Source organism: Mytilus trossulus, chromosome 4, assembly GCF_036588685.1.
Source record: "Mytilus trossulus isolate FHL-02 chromosome 4, PNRI_Mtr1.1.1.hap1, whole genome shotgun sequence".
NCBI classification, from domain to species: domain Eukaryota; kingdom Metazoa; phylum Mollusca; class Bivalvia; order Mytilida; family Mytilidae; genus Mytilus; species Mytilus trossulus.
In genome coordinates this window covers 86,961,102-86,976,200 of record NC_086376.1, presented here as the reverse complement: position 1 = coordinate 86,976,200, position 15,099 = coordinate 86,961,102, and the positions used below count along the sequence as shown (strand labels likewise).

The 15,099-nt window shown below is 35.1% G+C and overlaps 14 non-coding genes across 14 annotated transcripts; all 14 read right to left on the bottom strand.

Moving 5' to 3' along the window:
* Positions 1-3,186: 3,186 nt before the first annotated feature.
* LOC134717364 (small nucleolar RNA U3) lies at positions 3,187-3,408 on the bottom strand. The gene has a single exon (XR_010107296.1). It is a non-coding gene; the product is annotated as a small nucleolar RNA U3 (small nucleolar RNA).
* A 648-nt stretch (positions 3,409-4,056) lies between these two features.
* LOC134717362 (small nucleolar RNA U3) lies at positions 4,057-4,278 on the bottom strand. Its single transcript, XR_010107294.1, has one exon. It is a non-coding gene; the product is annotated as a small nucleolar RNA U3 (small nucleolar RNA).
* Positions 4,279-4,926: 648 nt separating this feature from the next.
* Positions 4,927-5,148, bottom strand: LOC134717361 (small nucleolar RNA U3). Its single transcript, XR_010107293.1, has one exon. It is a non-coding gene; the product is annotated as a small nucleolar RNA U3 (small nucleolar RNA).
* Positions 5,149-5,796: 648 nt separating this feature from the next.
* Positions 5,797-6,018, bottom strand: LOC134717360 (small nucleolar RNA U3). Its single transcript, XR_010107292.1, has one exon. It is a non-coding gene; the product is annotated as a small nucleolar RNA U3 (small nucleolar RNA).
* Positions 6,019-6,666: 648 nt separating this feature from the next.
* LOC134717359 (small nucleolar RNA U3) lies at positions 6,667-6,888 on the bottom strand. The gene has a single exon (XR_010107291.1). It is a non-coding gene; the product is annotated as a small nucleolar RNA U3 (small nucleolar RNA).
* Positions 6,889-7,536: 648 nt separating this feature from the next.
* Positions 7,537-7,758, bottom strand: LOC134717358 (small nucleolar RNA U3). The gene has a single exon (XR_010107290.1). It is a non-coding gene; the product is annotated as a small nucleolar RNA U3 (small nucleolar RNA).
* Positions 7,759-8,406: 648 nt separating this feature from the next.
* Positions 8,407-8,628, bottom strand: LOC134717357 (small nucleolar RNA U3). The gene has a single exon (XR_010107289.1). It is a non-coding gene; the product is annotated as a small nucleolar RNA U3 (small nucleolar RNA).
* A 648-nt stretch (positions 8,629-9,276) lies between these two features.
* On the bottom strand, positions 9,277-9,498 carry LOC134717356 (small nucleolar RNA U3). The gene has a single exon (XR_010107288.1). It is a non-coding gene; the product is annotated as a small nucleolar RNA U3 (small nucleolar RNA).
* Positions 9,499-10,146: 648 nt separating this feature from the next.
* On the bottom strand, positions 10,147-10,368 carry LOC134717355 (small nucleolar RNA U3). Its single transcript, XR_010107287.1, has one exon. It is a non-coding gene; the product is annotated as a small nucleolar RNA U3 (small nucleolar RNA).
* Positions 10,369-11,016: 648 nt separating this feature from the next.
* LOC134717354 (small nucleolar RNA U3) lies at positions 11,017-11,238 on the bottom strand. The gene has a single exon (XR_010107286.1). It is a non-coding gene; the product is annotated as a small nucleolar RNA U3 (small nucleolar RNA).
* Positions 11,239-11,886: 648 nt separating this feature from the next.
* Positions 11,887-12,108, bottom strand: LOC134717353 (small nucleolar RNA U3). The gene has a single exon (XR_010107285.1). It is a non-coding gene; the product is annotated as a small nucleolar RNA U3 (small nucleolar RNA).
* A 648-nt stretch (positions 12,109-12,756) lies between these two features.
* Positions 12,757-12,978, bottom strand: LOC134717351 (small nucleolar RNA U3). The gene has a single exon (XR_010107283.1). It is a non-coding gene; the product is annotated as a small nucleolar RNA U3 (small nucleolar RNA).
* Positions 12,979-13,625: 647 nt separating this feature from the next.
* Positions 13,626-13,846, bottom strand: LOC134717330 (small nucleolar RNA U3). The gene has a single exon (XR_010107265.1). It is a non-coding gene; the product is annotated as a small nucleolar RNA U3 (small nucleolar RNA).
* A 648-nt stretch (positions 13,847-14,494) lies between these two features.
* On the bottom strand, positions 14,495-14,716 carry LOC134717349 (small nucleolar RNA U3). Its single transcript, XR_010107282.1, has one exon. It is a non-coding gene; the product is annotated as a small nucleolar RNA U3 (small nucleolar RNA).
* Between the last annotated feature and the right edge of the window lie 383 nt (positions 14,717-15,099).

The window sequence follows — 15,099 nt, the reverse complement described above, 5'->3', positions numbered from 1 at the left end:
TTGTTATTATAGTATTCTACGATCATACATTTTACATTTTTGTCCAGTGTAGTTTTCGGAGATGAGTTAATATTGACACAAATTATAATTCTGCACTATAATGACAATCTCCAAGTGCATTTAGGGTTTTGAATTTTCAAGATGACCATCATAACCATGGAAACGGCATGTGAAAACCCTAAAGTGGTCCAAAGTAAGTTAATGGGACGTTTAGGAAATATAACTCGTCAATTAGAAGTTTGCCATCAAGAACTTTCAAAATGGCAACCGTTTCCATGAAAACAGTCAAAATGTCAAAAACTGCTTATAAAATAATTAATATAAATAATTGACGCAAGCTATACTTTATTGTAGTTTTAACATGAGTAGGCATCATATTCGTGATTATCTTTGCCCAATTGATAGTGATGGCTAAAATAACACGAATATGATGCCTACCTATGTTAAAACTACGATAAAGTATGGCTTGCATCAATTATTTAGATTCTGAATAGGACAATTAAGGTAATTTCTATGTCCGATAAATGTTTGTGTAGGCTCCTCCATGGACCTCCATTTTTTGTTTGTAAAGAAGCAAACGGCTGGCAGAGGGAGGAGTTTGAAAAGCCAGCATGAACAGTAGTCGTAACTAGATCAAATATGTCAATTTCGGAATGCAACACATTACAGTCATACTAAATGAATTAGTAACATCATGTGCACTATTTTAGTTTGAAATAGTTTTAAAGTTAAGGAAATATATTAAGTGCATGATAATTTGATTATATTCATTATTCTGAAGTCATGAGTCAATGTACGCATGTGCAAACACATTTTATTGGATTTAGAGCATGGGTTTGTTCACAAAACGAAAGAAGCATGTCATATTAGAATGCTTAATTAATTCAGTCATAGTTAATCAACCGTCAAAGATACGACCCTCAAACCTACACCGCCGTAACAATAGTATGAATCCGAAATTGATGTAGATTTTTTTTAATTGCTGTTATTACCACGGAGATATAGTACGTTTTCTTACAAATTGCAATCTTAAGTACTATCTTTACCATAGTTCTTACGTTTCAACATATTTAATCAAACGAATCCGAAGGATGAGTTTGTATGTACATATTTGTTTATTTATTTATTTTTGAAATGCACATTTATACCCTAGGGGTACAAACAATACAATACAATATGCACAATGGAAAAAAAAACATAACATATTAAACATCATATAAAGTGGTAAAAAAGTAATATTTACACAGGCGTTGAATCCACTCCCCTCAGTGCAAATGATTTTTTAATGAACCGAACAGTAAGCTGCATAATATCAAAAAAAGATAGAATTAATTGTAATCTATCTGCTTCAGACAATTTAAAGTATTCTGGACATATATTATTTATATCTTTTTCAAGCTGATTACGTAAAAATTTATTAATTTTATATTTTAAGAAAAAGAGGGTTCCATGAGTAAGACACATGGTATATAACATTTGTAATCTAAATAAAATGATTGACAGCTTGAGGTGTCACCATTGATTTCCCCCCTTTAGTCTTTGTTAAATTTGCACTTTTCCAAAAAAAAAGATGTGCAGAATGTATCTTTGTTTCAAATAAAGAAATACTTGGCATGAGTAAAGTGTTTATCATGTCCAGTTATGTATATAAAAAAAGTTCACGTAGCATTTCAATGCATATAAGAAAATAACCATCACTGGAAGTTAACCAGTCAAATTTCTCCCCTTATTTAATCTGTGTACAAGGTTCAGTAACCATGTAACCTCAAGTTTACAAAATATTCTACAGAAATCACAAAATAAAAAAATAATGGTGCTTTGAAATATCCAAACTCTGTTTATGACAGAGAAATGTTTTACTGAAAAAAATGTATGATTGATTACTTACAACTGTCAAATGCAAGGGAATATTTTTTCGACCTATTTTCGTATACAACCGGATCTGAGTGACGTTGAATGTGTCAGAACTAATATTGCAAATTGGTCACGTTACAGTTTAAACCAATGAAATTGAAGCTCGCGCGAGTCATTTTTGCGCCTCGTGTGTGATCTTCTGCGTATTTCATTTAAATTTGCAGAAAGTAAAGAAAATGTTGGATTTTCGACAGTTTTTTAGTTTTGCGCCCTATCATCCTTTATGCGCAGGTAATTTCATTATGCCATCAGATAATAAACACAAAAGTCGGATGCCAGCGACAAGGATTAAATTATCATTCTAATGACGGTAAGAATTTTTTTCTTTTAGGGGTGCCCATTTTCGCCACATCTTTCCATGTTTTCTACAGTTTATGGTCAGGTCTAAATGTTTTTGAAGTATACTGATATTTCTATATGAAGATAACTTCAAATGCAAAATATTCTTAAGCTTGAAAACGTGTTTGTTTGAAAAAAATCATCTGAAAAGTTAGATTAAAGGGTGCTTGAATTTCCGGTTTTTTTGTCAATGGGGGACACATATTCGCCGTTTTGACACATCTATTTAAAACCAAATAACCGCATGCAGCTATTAACAATTTTTATCAAATCAATTGCATTATAGATGAATAGCAGACTTTTCAAAGGTGTAAAGAATTCACAATTAAGGCATTCAGTCAAATATTTACTAAGAAATACTTCTTTGAAATCATATTTTTTATTCAGGAAATTGTCCGAAAATCGTTGTCCGTTTTTCGGTCATTTTCGGTAGGAGCCGCAATTTTGTTTTGTGTCCCCGGCGAAAATGAGCACCCCACTCTACATTTGAAGTTTTCGGACAAACTGCTTTTCTTCCGTTATTCAATTTATTCGATTATTTATAAAACACGATTTTAATGATAAAACACTGAACCAGAGGAGTTTGAAATCCTATCAATAAGAGGGTTAAAATATACCAAAGTCGACTATCACAGCAGAGCTTTTTTGAGAATTGCAGCGAAATGTTTGTGGGACAACGTGACAATAATTGAAGTATAGTAAAACAGACGAAAAACACGACAGACCTGTTAGTTTGATGTATATAGCTATAAGACATGCCAATAAAATTCGAAAATGAAAGTTTGCGCACGTACTTGATTTCTTGTCATCCGAAAAAGTCATTCTGAGTACATATGTAACCTAAAAGCGCTTTTCTGGAGTTTGATGATAGTTTTAGGTGTGGAAGTAAAAAAAAAGCAAGGGCGATCTGATATTGATTTATTATTTTTGTTTACCACTCAGAATGCGTTTCCTTCCTCCAACTCCCCACTTAAGAGGGAGAGGAACGGTCATCAATGACCGAAGACCGTGTCTCACCAAGCTAGAGACAGTCTCGGTCAGCTTCACGCTCAGAAGAAAACGCTATTTCTCTTCATCGTGGGTTTAGGTCCAGTCAGAGTTATCTGACGTCCCGGCGATACATACTATAGAAATGATCCCTAAAAGTATGATCTTACCCGCGTAGGATCGTTACATGAGTTTTACAAATGTAATATGTTCATTAAAATAAGGTTAATATTATTTTTTCTTATTACATGATTACGCGTAAAAACCCACACAAAACCAAGTTGCAATTGTAATTTTGAACCGTAATAAAATGCAAAAGAAGAACAGGTAGCGGGATTTTCCTTCAGGTTTTGAATTTTAAACGTGACGGTTTATATGTAAAAGACGTACGTTCAAGGGGAAATAACCAATTTATTACTATGACTATGACAATCCCAAACCTAGTACAACATGTACAAAAACATCTTTTTGGCAACAAAAGTAGTTTAACAAAATAAGCAATATATTAGGTTAAAATGGTCAACAAATTTGAGAATTGCAGCGAAATGTTTGTGGGACAACGTGACAATAATTGAAGTATAGTAAAACAGACGAAAAACACGACAGACCTGTTAGTTTGATGTATATAGCTATAAGACATGCCAATAAAATTCGAAAATGAAAGTTTGCGCACGTACTTGATTTCTTGTCATCCGAAAAAGTCATTCTGAGTACATATGTAACCTAAAAGCGCTTTTCTGGAGTTTGATGATAGTTTTAGGTGTGGAAGTAAAAAAAAAGCAAGGGCGATCTGATATTGATTTATTATTTTTGTTTACCACTCAGAATGCGTTTCCTTCCTCCAACTCCCCACTTAAGAGGGAGAGGAACGGTCATCAATGACCGAAGACCGTGTCTCACCAAGCTAGAGACAGTCTCGGTCAGCTTCACGCTCAGAAGAAAACGCTATTTCTCTTCATCGTGGGTTTAGGTCCAGTCAGAGTTATCTGACGTCCCGGCGATACATACTATAGAAATGATCCCTAAAAGTATGATCTTACCCGCGTAGGATCGTTACATGAGTTTTACAAATGTAATATGTTCATTAAAATAAGGTTAATATTATTTTTTCTTATTACATGATTACGCGTAAAAACCCACACAAAACCAAGTTGCAATTGTAATTTTGAACCGTAATAAAATGCAAAAGAAGAACAGGTAGCGGGATTTTCCTTCAGGTTTTGAATTTTAAACGTGACGGTTTATATGTAAAAGACGTACGTTCAAGGGGAAATAACCAATTTATTACTATGACTATGACAATCCCAAACCTAGTACAACATGTACAAAAACATCTTTTTGGCAACAAAAGTAGTTTAACAAAATAAGCAATATATTAGGTTAAAATGGTCAACAAATTTGAGAATTGCAGCGAAATGTTTGTGGGACAACGTGACAATAATTGAAGTATAGTAAAACAGACGAAAAACACGACAGACCTGTTAGTTTGATGTATATAGCTATAAGACATGCCAATAAAATTCGAAAATGAAAGTTTGCGCACGTACTTGATTTCTTGTCATCCGAAAAAGTCATTCTGAGTACATATGTAACCTAAAAGCGCTTTTCTGGAGTTTGATGATAGTTTTAGGTGTGGAAGTAAAAAAAAAGCAAGGGCGATCTGATATTGATTTATTATTTTTGTTTACCACTCAGAATGCGTTTCCTTCCTCCAACTCCCCACTTAAGAGGGAGAGGAACGGTCATCAATGACCGAAGACCGTGTCTCACCAAGCTAGAGACAGTCTCGGTCAGCTTCACGCTCAGAAGAAAACGCTATTTCTCTTCATCGTGGGTTTAGGTCCAGTCAGAGTTATCTGACGTCCCGGCGATACATACTATAGAAATGATCCCTAAAAGTATGATCTTACCCGCGTAGGATCGTTACATGAGTTTTACAAATGTAATATGTTCATTAAAATAAGGTTAATATTATTTTTTCTTATTACATGATTACGCGTAAAAACCCACACAAAACCAAGTTGCAATTGTAATTTTGAACCGTAATAAAATGCAAAAGAAGAACAGGTAGCGGGATTTTCCTTCAGGTTTTGAATTTTAAACGTGACGGTTTATATGTAAAAGACGTACGTTCAAGGGGAAATAACCAATTTATTACTATGACTATGACAATCCCAAACCTAGTACAACATGTACAAAAACATCTTTTTGGCAACAAAAGTAGTTTAACAAAATAAGCAATATATTAGGTTAAAATGGTCAACAAATTTGAGAATTGCAGCGAAATGTTTGTGGGACAACGTGACAATAATTGAAGTATAGTAAAACAGACGAAAAACACGACAGACCTGTTAGTTTGATGTATATAGCTATAAGACATGCCAATAAAATTCGAAAATGAAAGTTTGCGCACGTACTTGATTTCTTGTCATCCGAAAAAGTCATTCTGAGTACATATGTAACCTAAAAGCGCTTTTCTGGAGTTTGATGATAGTTTTAGGTGTGGAAGTAAAAAAAAAGCAAGGGCGATCTGATATTGATTTATTATTTTTGTTTACCACTCAGAATGCGTTTCCTTCCTCCAACTCCCCACTTAAGAGGGAGAGGAACGGTCATCAATGACCGAAGACCGTGTCTCACCAAGCTAGAGACAGTCTCGGTCAGCTTCACGCTCAGAAGAAAACGCTATTTCTCTTCATCGTGGGTTTAGGTCCAGTCAGAGTTATCTGACGTCCCGGCGATACATACTATAGAAATGATCCCTAAAAGTATGATCTTACCCGCGTAGGATCGTTACATGAGTTTTACAAATGTAATATGTTCATTAAAATAAGGTTAATATTATTTTTTCTTATTACATGATTACGCGTAAAAACCCACACAAAACCAAGTTGCAATTGTAATTTTGAACCGTAATAAAATGCAAAAGAAGAACAGGTAGCGGGATTTTCCTTCAGGTTTTGAATTTTAAACGTGACGGTTTATATGTAAAAGACGTACGTTCAAGGGGAAATAACCAATTTATTACTATGACTATGACAATCCCAAACCTAGTACAACATGTACAAAAACATCTTTTTGGCAACAAAAGTAGTTTAACAAAATAAGCAATATATTAGGTTAAAATGGTCAACAAATTTGAGAATTGCAGCGAAATGTTTGTGGGACAACGTGACAATAATTGAAGTATAGTAAAACAGACGAAAAACACGACAGACCTGTTAGTTTGATGTATATAGCTATAAGACATGCCAATAAAATTCGAAAATGAAAGTTTGCGCACGTACTTGATTTCTTGTCATCCGAAAAAGTCATTCTGAGTACATATGTAACCTAAAAGCGCTTTTCTGGAGTTTGATGATAGTTTTAGGTGTGGAAGTAAAAAAAAAGCAAGGGCGATCTGATATTGATTTATTATTTTTGTTTACCACTCAGAATGCGTTTCCTTCCTCCAACTCCCCACTTAAGAGGGAGAGGAACGGTCATCAATGACCGAAGACCGTGTCTCACCAAGCTAGAGACAGTCTCGGTCAGCTTCACGCTCAGAAGAAAACGCTATTTCTCTTCATCGTGGGTTTAGGTCCAGTCAGAGTTATCTGACGTCCCGGCGATACATACTATAGAAATGATCCCTAAAAGTATGATCTTACCCGCGTAGGATCGTTACATGAGTTTTACAAATGTAATATGTTCATTAAAATAAGGTTAATATTATTTTTTCTTATTACATGATTACGCGTAAAAACCCACACAAAACCAAGTTGCAATTGTAATTTTGAACCGTAATAAAATGCAAAAGAAGAACAGGTAGCGGGATTTTCCTTCAGGTTTTGAATTTTAAACGTGACGGTTTATATGTAAAAGACGTACGTTCAAGGGGAAATAACCAATTTATTACTATGACTATGACAATCCCAAACCTAGTACAACATGTACAAAAACATCTTTTTGGCAACAAAAGTAGTTTAACAAAATAAGCAATATATTAGGTTAAAATGGTCAACAAATTTGAGAATTGCAGCGAAATGTTTGTGGGACAACGTGACAATAATTGAAGTATAGTAAAACAGACGAAAAACACGACAGACCTGTTAGTTTGATGTATATAGCTATAAGACATGCCAATAAAATTCGAAAATGAAAGTTTGCGCACGTACTTGATTTCTTGTCATCCGAAAAAGTCATTCTGAGTACATATGTAACCTAAAAGCGCTTTTCTGGAGTTTGATGATAGTTTTAGGTGTGGAAGTAAAAAAAAAGCAAGGGCGATCTGATATTGATTTATTATTTTTGTTTACCACTCAGAATGCGTTTCCTTCCTCCAACTCCCCACTTAAGAGGGAGAGGAACGGTCATCAATGACCGAAGACCGTGTCTCACCAAGCTAGAGACAGTCTCGGTCAGCTTCACGCTCAGAAGAAAACGCTATTTCTCTTCATCGTGGGTTTAGGTCCAGTCAGAGTTATCTGACGTCCCGGCGATACATACTATAGAAATGATCCCTAAAAGTATGATCTTACCCGCGTAGGATCGTTACATGAGTTTTACAAATGTAATATGTTCATTAAAATAAGGTTAATATTATTTTTTCTTATTACATGATTACGCGTAAAAACCCACACAAAACCAAGTTGCAATTGTAATTTTGAACCGTAATAAAATGCAAAAGAAGAACAGGTAGCGGGATTTTCCTTCAGGTTTTGAATTTTAAACGTGACGGTTTATATGTAAAAGACGTACGTTCAAGGGGAAATAACCAATTTATTACTATGACTATGACAATCCCAAACCTAGTACAACATGTACAAAAACATCTTTTTGGCAACAAAAGTAGTTTAACAAAATAAGCAATATATTAGGTTAAAATGGTCAACAAATTTGAGAATTGCAGCGAAATGTTTGTGGGACAACGTGACAATAATTGAAGTATAGTAAAACAGACGAAAAACACGACAGACCTGTTAGTTTGATGTATATAGCTATAAGACATGCCAATAAAATTCGAAAATGAAAGTTTGCGCACGTACTTGATTTCTTGTCATCCGAAAAAGTCATTCTGAGTACATATGTAACCTAAAAGCGCTTTTCTGGAGTTTGATGATAGTTTTAGGTGTGGAAGTAAAAAAAAAGCAAGGGCGATCTGATATTGATTTATTATTTTTGTTTACCACTCAGAATGCGTTTCCTTCCTCCAACTCCCCACTTAAGAGGGAGAGGAACGGTCATCAATGACCGAAGACCGTGTCTCACCAAGCTAGAGACAGTCTCGGTCAGCTTCACGCTCAGAAGAAAACGCTATTTCTCTTCATCGTGGGTTTAGGTCCAGTCAGAGTTATCTGACGTCCCGGCGATACATACTATAGAAATGATCCCTAAAAGTATGATCTTACCCGCGTAGGATCGTTACATGAGTTTTACAAATGTAATATGTTCATTAAAATAAGGTTAATATTATTTTTTCTTATTACATGATTACGCGTAAAAACCCACACAAAACCAAGTTGCAATTGTAATTTTGAACCGTAATAAAATGCAAAAGAAGAACAGGTAGCGGGATTTTCCTTCAGGTTTTGAATTTTAAACGTGACGGTTTATATGTAAAAGACGTACGTTCAAGGGGAAATAACCAATTTATTACTATGACTATGACAATCCCAAACCTAGTACAACATGTACAAAAACATCTTTTTGGCAACAAAAGTAGTTTAACAAAATAAGCAATATATTAGGTTAAAATGGTCAACAAATTTGAGAATTGCAGCGAAATGTTTGTGGGACAACGTGACAATAATTGAAGTATAGTAAAACAGACGAAAAACACGACAGACCTGTTAGTTTGATGTATATAGCTATAAGACATGCCAATAAAATTCGAAAATGAAAGTTTGCGCACGTACTTGATTTCTTGTCATCCGAAAAAGTCATTCTGAGTACATATGTAACCTAAAAGCGCTTTTCTGGAGTTTGATGATAGTTTTAGGTGTGGAAGTAAAAAAAAAGCAAGGGCGATCTGATATTGATTTATTATTTTTGTTTACCACTCAGAATGCGTTTCCTTCCTCCAACTCCCCACTTAAGAGGGAGAGGAACGGTCATCAATGACCGAAGACCGTGTCTCACCAAGCTAGAGACAGTCTCGGTCAGCTTCACGCTCAGAAGAAAACGCTATTTCTCTTCATCGTGGGTTTAGGTCCAGTCAGAGTTATCTGACGTCCCGGCGATACATACTATAGAAATGATCCCTAAAAGTATGATCTTACCCGCGTAGGATCGTTACATGAGTTTTACAAATGTAATATGTTCATTAAAATAAGGTTAATATTATTTTTTCTTATTACATGATTACGCGTAAAAACCCACACAAAACCAAGTTGCAATTGTAATTTTGAACCGTAATAAAATGCAAAAGAAGAACAGGTAGCGGGATTTTCCTTCAGGTTTTGAATTTTAAACGTGACGGTTTATATGTAAAAGACGTACGTTCAAGGGGAAATAACCAATTTATTACTATGACTATGACAATCCCAAACCTAGTACAACATGTACAAAAACATCTTTTTGGCAACAAAAGTAGTTTAACAAAATAAGCAATATATTAGGTTAAAATGGTCAACAAATTTGAGAATTGCAGCGAAATGTTTGTGGGACAACGTGACAATAATTGAAGTATAGTAAAACAGACGAAAAACACGACAGACCTGTTAGTTTGATGTATATAGCTATAAGACATGCCAATAAAATTCGAAAATGAAAGTTTGCGCACGTACTTGATTTCTTGTCATCCGAAAAAGTCATTCTGAGTACATATGTAACCTAAAAGCGCTTTTCTGGAGTTTGATGATAGTTTTAGGTGTGGAAGTAAAAAAAAAGCAAGGGCGATCTGATATTGATTTATTATTTTTGTTTACCACTCAGAATGCGTTTCCTTCCTCCAACTCCCCACTTAAGAGGGAGAGGAACGGTCATCAATGACCGAAGACCGTGTCTCACCAAGCTAGAGACAGTCTCGGTCAGCTTCACGCTCAGAAGAAAACGCTATTTCTCTTCATCGTGGGTTTAGGTCCAGTCAGAGTTATCTGACGTCCCGGCGATACATACTATAGAAATGATCCCTAAAAGTATGATCTTACCCGCGTAGGATCGTTACATGAGTTTTACAAATGTAATATGTTCATTAAAATAAGGTTAATATTATTTTTTCTTATTACATGATTACGCGTAAAAACCCACACAAAACCAAGTTGCAATTGTAATTTTGAACCGTAATAAAATGCAAAAGAAGAACAGGTAGCGGGATTTTCCTTCAGGTTTTGAATTTTAAACGTGACGGTTTATATGTAAAAGACGTACGTTCAAGGGGAAATAACCAATTTATTACTATGACTATGACAATCCCAAACCTAGTACAACATGTACAAAAACATCTTTTTGGCAACAAAAGTAGTTTAACAAAATAAGCAATATATTAGGTTAAAATGGTCAACAAATTTGAGAATTGCAGCGAAATGTTTGTGGGACAACGTGACAATAATTGAAGTATAGTAAAACAGACGAAAAACACGACAGACCTGTTAGTTTGATGTATATAGCTATAAGACATGCCAATAAAATTCGAAAATGAAAGTTTGCGCACGTACTTGATTTCTTGTCATCCGAAAAAGTCATTCTGAGTACATATGTAACCTAAAAGCGCTTTTCTGGAGTTTGATGATAGTTTTAGGTGTGGAAGTAAAAAAAAAGCAAGGGCGATCTGATATTGATTTATTATTTTTGTTTACCACTCAGAATGCGTTTCCTTCCTCCAACTCCCCACTTAAGAGGGAGAGGAACGGTCATCAATGACCGAAGACCGTGTCTCACCAAGCTAGAGACAGTCTCGGTCAGCTTCACGCTCAGAAGAAAACGCTATTTCTCTTCATCGTGGGTTTAGGTCCAGTCAGAGTTATCTGACGTCCCGGCGATACATACTATAGAAATGATCCCTAAAAGTATGATCTTACCCGCGTAGGATCGTTACATGAGTTTTACAAATGTAATATGTTCATTAAAATAAGGTTAATATTATTTTTTCTTATTACATGATTACGCGTAAAAACCCACACAAAACCAAGTTGCAATTGTAATTTTGAACCGTAATAAAATGCAAAAGAAGAACAGGTAGCGGGATTTTCCTTCAGGTTTTGAATTTTAAACGTGACGGTTTATATGTAAAAGACGTACGTTCAAGGGGAAATAACCAATTTATTACTATGACTATGACAATCCCAAACCTAGTACAACATGTACAAAAACATCTTTTTGGCAACAAAAGTAGTTTAACAAAATAAGCAATATATTAGGTTAAAATGGTCAACAAATTTGAGAATTGCAGCGAAATGTTTGTGGGACAACGTGACAATAATTGAAGTATAGTAAAACAGACGAAAAACACGACAGACCTGTTAGTTTGATGTATATAGCTATAAGACATGCCAATAAAATTCGAAAATGAAAGTTTGCGCACGTACTTGATTTCTTGTCATCCGAAAAAGTCATTCTGAGTACATATGTAACCTAAAAGCGCTTTTCTGGAGTTTGATGATAGTTTTAGGTGTGGAAGTAAAAAAAAAGCAAGGGCGATCTGATATTGATTTATTATTTTTGTTTACCACTCAGAATGCGTTTCCTTCCTCCAACTCCCCACTTAAGAGGGAGAGGAACGGTCATCAATGACCGAAGACCGTGTCTCACCAAGCTAGAGACAGTCTCGGTCAGCTTCACGCTCAGAAGAAAACGCTATTTCTCTTCATCGTGGGTTTAGGTCCAGTCAGAGTTATCTGACGTCCCGGCGATACATACTATAGAAATGATCCCTAAAAGTATGATCTTACCCGCGTAGGATCGTTACATGAGTTTTACAAATGTAATATGTTCATTAAAATAAGGTTAATATTATTTTTTCTTATTACATGATTACGCGTAAAAACCCACACAAAACCAAGTTGCAATTGTAATTTTGAACCGTAATAAAATGCAAAAGAAGAACAGGTAGCGGGATTTTCCTTCAGGTTTTGAATTTTAAACGTGACGGTTTATATGTAAAAGACGTACGTTCAAGGGGAAATAACCAATTTATTACTATGACTATGACAATCCCAAACCTAGTACAACATGTACAAAAACATCTTTTTGGCAACAAAAGTAGTTTAACAAAATAAGCAATATATTAGGTTAAAATGGTCAACAAATTTGAGAATTGCAGCGAAATGTTTGTGGGACAACGTGACAATAATTGAAGTATAGTAAAACAGACGAAAAACACGACAGACCTGTTAGTTTGATGTATATAGCTATAAGACATGCCAATAAAATTCGAAAATGAAAGTTTGCGCACGTACTTGATTTCTTGTCATCCGAAAAAGTCATTCTGAGTACATATGTAACCTAAAAGCGCTTTTCTGGAGTTTGATGATAGTTTTAGGTGTGGAAGTAAAAAAAAAGCAAGGGCGATCTGATATTGATTTATTATTTTTGTTTACCACTCAGAATGCGTTTCCTTCCTCCAACTCCCCACTTAAGAGGGAGAGGAACGGTCATCAATGACCGAAGACCGTGTCTCACCAAGCTAGAGACAGTCTCGGTCAGCTTCACGCTCAGAAGAAAACGCTATTTCTCTTCATCGTGGGTTTAGGTCCAGTCAGAGTTATCTGACGTCCCGGCGATACATACTATAGAAATGATCCCTAAAAGTATGATCTTACCCGCGTAGGATCGTTACATGAGTTTTACAAATGTAATATGTTCATTAAAATAAGGTTAATATTATTTTTTCTTATTACATGATTACGCGTAAAAACCCACACAAAACCAAGTTGCAATTGTAATTTTGAACCGTAATAAAATGCAAAAGAAGAACAGGTAGCGGGATTTTCCTTCAGGTTTTGAATTTTAAACGTGACGGTTTATATGTAAAAGACGTACGTTCAAGGGGAAATAACCAATTTATTACTATGACTATGACAATCCCAAACCTAGTACAACATGTACAAAAACATCTTTTGGCAACAAAAGTAGTTTAACAAAATAAGCAATATATTAGGTTAAAATGGTCAACAAATTTGAGAATTGCAGCGAAATGTTTGTGGGACAACGTGACAATAATTGAAGTATAGTAAAACAGACGAAAAACACGACAGACCTGTTAGTTTGATGTATATAGCTATAAGACATGCCAATAAAATTCGAAAATGAAAGTTTGCGCACGTACTTGATTTCTTGTCATCCGAAAAAGTCATTCTGAGTACATATGTAACCTAAAAGCGCTTTTCTGGAGTTTGATGATAGTTTTAGGTGTGGAAGTAAAAAAAAAGCAAGGGCGATCTGATATTGATTTATTATTTTTGTTTACCACTCAGAATGCGTTTCCTTCCTCCAACTCCCCACTTAAGAGGGAGAGGAACGGTCATCAATGACCGAAGACCGTGTCTCACCAAGCTAGAGACAGTCTCGGTCAGCTTCACGCTCAGAAGAAAACGCTATTTCTCTTCATCGTGGGTTTAGGTCCAGTCAGAGTTATCTGACGTCCCGGCGATACATACTATAGAAATGATCCTAAAAGTATGATCTTACCCGCGTAGGATCGTTACATGAGTTTTACAAATGTAATATGTTCATTAAAATAAGGTTAATATTATTTTTTCTTATTACATGATTACGCGTAAAAACCCACACAAAACCAAGTTGCAATTGTAATTTTGAACCGTAATAAAATGCAAAAGAAGAACAGGTAGCGGGATTTTCCTTCAGGTTTTGAATTTTAAACGTGACGGTTTATATGTAAAAGACGTACGTTCAAGGGGAAATAACCAATTTATTACTATGACTATGACAATCCCAAACCTAGTACAACATGTACAAAAACATCTTTTTGGCAACAAAAGTAGTTTAACAAAATAAGCAATATATTAGGTTAAAATGGTCAACAAATTTGAGAATTGCAGCGAAATGTTTGTGGGACAACGTGACAATAATTGAAGTATAGTAAAACAGACGAAAAACACGACAGACCTGTTAGTTTGATGTATATAGCTATAAGACATGCCAATAAAATTCGAAAATGAAAGTTTGCGCACGTACTTGATTTCTTGTCATCCGAAAAAGTCATTCTGAGTACATATGTAACCTAAAAGCGCTTTTCTGGAGTTTGATGATAGTTTTAGGTGTGGAAGTAAAAAAAAAGCAAGGGCGATCTGATATTGATTTATTATTTTTGTTTACCACTCAGAATGCGTTTCCTTCCTCCAACTCCCCACTTAAGAGGGAGAGGAACGGTCATCAATGACCGAAGACCGTGTCTCACCAAGCTAGAGACAGTCTCGGTCAGCTTCACGCTCAGAAGAAAACGCTATTTCTCTTCATCGTGGGTTTAGGTCCAGTCAGAGTTATCTGACGTCCCGGCGATACATACTATAGAAATGATCCCTAAAAGTATGATCTTACCCGCGTAGGATCGTTACATGAGTTTTACAAATGTAATATGTTCATTAAAATAAGGTTAATATTATTTTTTCTTATTACATGATTACGCGTAAAAACCCACACAAAACCAAGTTGCAATTGTAATTTTGAACCGTAATAAAATGCAAAAGAAGAACAGGTAGCGGGATTTTCCTTCAGGTTTTGAATTTTAAACGTGACGGTTTATATGTAAAAGACGTACGTTCAAGGGGAAATAACCAATTTATTACTATGACTATGACAATCCCAAACCTAGTACAACATGTACAAAAACATCTTTTTGGCAACAAAAGTAGTTTAACAAAATAAGCAATATATTAGGTTAAAATGGTCAACAAATTTGAGAATTGCAGCGAAATGTTT